The following is a 5691-nucleotide window of genomic DNA, read 5'->3' as shown; positions in this document are numbered from 1 at the left end:
ATAGTCTGAGAGCCATAGCTTTTTTATTTTTTGGGCGATTGTCTTAAATAGGGTATCATTTTTTGCGTGATGAGGTGACGGTTTGATTGGTACTATTTTGGGGGTCATAAGCCGTTTTGATTGCTTGCTGTTGCACTTTTTGTGATGTAAGGTGACAAAAATAGCTTTTTTGGCACAGTTTTTTTTATTTTTTTAATGGTGTTTATCGGACGGGGTCTATCATGTGATATATTTATAGAGACGGTCGTTACGGACGCGGTGACACCTAATATGTGTATTTTATTTTATTTTTTCATTTTTTTATAGGAAAAGGCAATTTCTTTTTTTAATTTACATATTTTTTTATTTTTCATTTTTATTATTTTCACTTTCTTTTTTTATCAAGTCCCTCTTGGATCGTGAAGATCCAGTGGGGCTGATGGCTGTACTATACTTTGCAATGCTCTTGTATTGCAAAGTATAATACTATTAGATGCCCTGTAATGCCCTGTAGGTGGCAACAGCGGACGCTTTTGCAAAGCGTCCGGTTGCCATGGCAACCATCGGGTGCTGCCATCACAGCTCTGCAGCCCCGATGGTTGAGAGAGGGAGCTCCCTCCCTCTATTAACCCCATGGATGCCGCAACCGCGGCATCTATGGGGTTACAGGAGAGTGTCAGCATAGAGCTGACACTCTGCTGACATACAGCAGGGGGACCGCACCGCAAAGGGGCAGCGCTGGAAAGGAAGATGGGGGGTGGGGGGTACGGCCGCCAACATTGAGGGAGGCTGGGGCAGAAGGGGGCGGGTGAGAATGCATGGGGCGGGGAGGGGGCGGACCGCATCAGGGCAGCTGCCTCTAGGAGATGAGCGCAGGAGCAGATGAGCTGCAGGCGGACACAAGGGGGGCTTGGAGGGGCACAGATGGGGGGCACAGATCAAGGGGGGGTGTATTACGAGGACACTACCTGATTTCAGGCTCTGATCTGCAGAGCGCAGATCAGAGCCTGAAACCGGCATTTTTTCACTGCCGCGATCCGATTGGTTAGTCTGCACAGACTAACCAATTGGATCGATTGCCGGCAAGGGACCACTCTGATTGGTCCCTTGCCGGCATTACTGAACTGTATGCTGTCCGTGACAGCAGCAGGACAGGGGCAGAAGCTTTAATCCAAGCGCTTTGCAGCGCTTGGATTAAAGAGCTGGTTTGACGTTTATAGACGTGATAGCTGCACGGGGCATGTGCAAATATCACGTATATAAACGGATTGCAGTCGGGAAGGGGTTAAGTAGTCCCATTTCTCCTGGACTCCATTGAAACTGTTCCAATCTGATAGGGGCTCGTATACCACTAATCTAATTTTAGAACAGTCAGTTTTTCTAAAATCTAAAACTTTTGTTTTTGTGTGGTATGACTTAGTCACTGTACTTATAGTAAACCACACTGACTGGTGATCACTAGATCCCAAGCTTTCCCCTACAGTAATATCAGATGCCAAATTCTCATTTGTGAATACTAAATCTAAAATGGCCTCCTTCTGGGTTGGCTCCTCAACTACTTGCTGTAGAGATAATCTCAGTAGGGAATTTAGAATATCTGTACTCCTGGCAGAACTAGGTATTTTGGTTTTCCAGTTTACATCAGGAAGATTAAAGTCTCCCATAATGATAACTTCCCCTTTCAATGTCATTTTAGCTATTTCCTCAACTAGTAGATCATCTAATTCTTTAACTTTTCTAGGTGGTCTATATATCACACCTACACAAGTTATCTTATGAGTATCAAGCTGCAAGGTAATCCAAACTGACTCTAAATTGGTCTCGCTAACTTGTATTAAATTAGATTTTATGCCATCTTTTACATACAGGGCCACCCCCCCCTTTTCTTGCCTTCTCTGTCCTTCCTATATCGAGAGAACCCTCGTATTGTTATATCCCAGTCATTACTCCCATTGAACCATGTCTCAGTCACAGCCACTAAATCTATATTCTCAGATGCCATTATAAACTCAAGTTCATTGATCTTATTCCCTAAACTGCGAGCATTTGTAGACAAGACTCTGAGCTTGTAATTTCTTAACCTATGTGCTACTGGCATCTTCTGGCATTGTTCCGGGGGGCAGTCGGACTGCTGGATTATCACTCTTTTGCCCCCTTTTCCTAGTTTAAATGCTCCTTAGCAAATACTTTGAACTGTTCACTGAGGACATTTGTTCCCTTGAGAGAAAGATGCAAACCATCTTTCTTGTACAGTTCTTTTCCATTCCAACGAGAGCTAACATGAGACACAAAGCCAAACCCTTGGTTCAGACACCATTTACCAAGCCATACATTGAATTCCTTAATGCGCATCTTCCTGTCATGCTGAAGGTTATGTACAGGCAAAACTGCAGAGAATGAAACAGTTGATGCAACCTCCCCTATATAATTTCCAAGTCTGTGAAAAGCTTCTTTCACCTTTGAAACCTCATTGCAAGCCAGATCTTGTGTCCCAAGATGGACAATAACATCCACCTCCCTTTCCTGCTTTGCTCGCCTAACAATATTAAGGATACTTCGTCTATCCCTGCTAGCGGTAGCACCAGGAAGACATCTCACAAAACTATTTTCCTCAAACTTCACACCTCTTATGATAGAATCGCCCACCAACAGCTGCTTACTATCAGTCCTCACCTTATCCTTTTTGTCTTTGGTTGCAGTCTTGCATACTTTAGGCATACTTTTGCCTGATCAGCCAAAATGACTGAACTGAAGACATCCTGATGCATCCTGAATGGATTACTATCCATTCAGAATGCATGGGGATATACCTGATCAGTTCTTTTCCGGTATAGAGCCCCTGTGATGGAACTCTATGCCGGAAAAGAAAAACGCTAGTGTGAAAGTACCCTTAGTTACTGAAAGCTTCTAAACTACCACAGCAGCTGGTACAGCACTGTATAGCACCAGTAGTTATCCCTTGATGGCTCCTTTAACGGGTTCTGTTTCCACCTCAATGAGGTTAATATGCCCTATAAGTGAAGTTCATACCATTGTCAACAAATGGGAAGGGCACTGCTGACTTAAGGTCCTTTAATTTTAAACTGCCCATGTGGGACTAGAGACAATAGAGGTATCTGCCATCAACCTTCCAGATCAAAAATTACACATCTTCCAGAAACCACTTTTCTACACAATAAATGACCTGATAAACCGAACTTCCTCTGATGATTTCACATATTTTGTAGTAGCCATATGACGGTCCACTTCTATTAGCAACACGATATTGAAATCTCCAGTTGAAAAGCTTCCTGTACTTCTCATCGTCCTTGTCCAGCTCTAGAAGATAGGCTGCCAATTCCTTAGGACTTGGGAAATCATCTACATGAATGAAGGCATCTCCAGGGACAAAACGTTCATAGTTCTTCCGAGATGTTCCCAACACAACTGAAACCGCCCATGATCCAAAAGCATTGGACCCCAGTTTCTCAGTGATATAATCCTTGTAGACTGAATTCTCAAAGGCCAGGTAGAACTTGTATTAAAAATCATCCCACCTCAGTTTCTTATGTTTTGCTCCACATACATCAATAGGTATGTGATTCTTTAGCTCCTCATAATATGCAATGCGGGAGGCACCAGGGTATCACTTACTGATGACCCAAGAGACCAGCTTGGATTTATTTGGAATGGTAAAGTTTTGCCCTTTCTTTTTTAATGGCTCCATCTGACCATATCTACAATGTATATCTGGATGGTGCCAGAAGGTCATGGTCATGTTGAATAGGTTATCTAACATTTTTAAGTTCTGGTTAATCCATGGTGACTCCATATTGTACCAGATCCAACGCTAAAAATTTGGTTTTGGCTCTTAGGGCAAAGAGTTTTTGTCATACATAATATCTGCATGATCAATGAGAACAGCATCGGCAACATCATATAGACTTCTATCTACTGTCAACTTGCATCCAAATATACCATATTCATAACACTTATCTAAGGGAGATTGATATTCCCAGGGCCACTTCCAAATGAGAACAATAATGTCCTCCACGTGTTTCTTTTTGGGGGGGGGGGGGAGAGTCTCATTTTGGTTCTCTTTACCTTGACAAATGAACTTTTGAAGATTTGTTGACACCCCTGAGATGATGCTTGCACGTTTCCATACAAAGGATAAGAACGGAAGCTGACCATGCATGCATAGGTGCTCTCTATTTACTGTGGGTGCCACATTCTGGAGATTAGAACAGGTCACAGAGTTGGGACTCACACCTATATGACATTGATAGTATATCCTAGTTATATGCCATAAATATGTGAAAAGAGCCAAACCCCTTTAAGCAACTTTTTAAATATCATGCTGTTTTATGCAGAGCTGTGTGTCTCCATGATAGCAGACTACAAATAATCCCTGCAAGTAGTCCGATCTGGCAAATATACTCTCTTACATCTATCAGCATTGCCAGTTTTCGGTGGATTCTGTTGCTATATAAAGATGTCGCAAACATTAAATTTTCCGTTCGCGAACGACGAACGCGAATTTCTTCAAATGTTCGCGAACGGGCGAACCGACATAGACTTCAATAGGCAGGCGAATTTTAAAACCCACAGGGACTCTTTCTAGCCACAGTAGTGAAGGAAAAGTTGTGCCGGAGGGGGATCCATGGCAAAACTCCCATGGAAAATTACATAGTTGACGCAGAGTTGGGTTTTAATCCATAAAGGGCATAAATCACCTAACAATCCAAATTTTTTTTGAACAACGTGGTTTAAAACATCCAGTGTGTGTATACGATCAGGTATGATGTTGTATCGATCAGGTAGTGTAAGGGTTATGCCCGATTCACAGACATTGACAGACCAAACAACCCTTTTAATGCACCGCAAACAACTGCAAACAGTCCATTTGCCCAACCGCAAACTCCCCATTTGCACAAGGTTGGATACCAAGCTAGCCATGTCCCGTTGATGTCATTGAAGGTTTCTTCCTCCACCCAGCAACGTACAACACCAAGGGTCCCCAAAAGGTGAATTGAATAGATTTTTCAAACGGGGAGATGGTTAAAAAAAACGCTGGCTCCCTCCCCTTTGTTAGAATCCACGGTCACTGCGTCTGCACCATGCAATTTACTCTCACACCCGATATGAGTGGTATTTTCTGTAGTTCTCTCTTCTCATCAGTTTAATCCCTGTTACGTCCCCAATCTGGGGTCCATTTATTAAATAGATTTTTTGAACGGGGAGATGGTTAAAAAAACGCTAGCTCCCTCCCCTTTGTTTGAATCCACGCCACGGTCACCGCGTCTGCGCCCTGCAATTTACTCTCACACCCGATATGAGTGTAATTTTCTGTAGTTCTCTCTTCTCATCAGTTTAATCCCTGTTACGTCCCCAATCTGGGGTCCATTTATTAAATAGATTTTTCGAACCGGGAGATGGTTAAAAAAAACGCTGGCTCCCTCCCCTTTGTTTGAATCCATGCCACGGTCACTGCGTCTGCGCCGTGCAATTTAATCTCACACCCGATATGAGTGGTATTTTCTGTAGTACTATTCTCATCAGTTTATTCCCTGTTGCGTCTCATATCAGGGATTGCCTTTTGTGAAAAAAAATTTAGGCCGGGTAGCTTTGACTGCCTTCACAGTGACAGACCAAACTCTGATACACCAAAATGAATTGATTTTAGGAACCGGGAGATGGAAAAAGCAGCTTGGTCGGTCTTTTTACTCCCAA

At 43.0% G+C, this 5691-nt stretch overlaps 1 pseudogene; it reads right to left on the bottom strand.

Annotated features, from left to right (window-relative positions):
- Window positions 1–3121: 3121 nt before the first annotated feature.
- LOC120978160 lies at window positions 3122–4156 on the bottom strand (annotated as a pseudogene).
- Between the last annotated feature and the right edge of the window lie 1535 nt (window positions 4157–5691).

This window comes from Bufo bufo, chromosome 8 (assembly GCF_905171765.1).
Source record: "Bufo bufo chromosome 8, aBufBuf1.1, whole genome shotgun sequence".
Taxonomy (NCBI): domain Eukaryota; kingdom Metazoa; phylum Chordata; class Amphibia; order Anura; family Bufonidae; genus Bufo; species Bufo bufo.
Note: the sequence above shows the minus strand (reverse complement) of the source record. Positions and strands in the feature narration are given on the sequence as shown.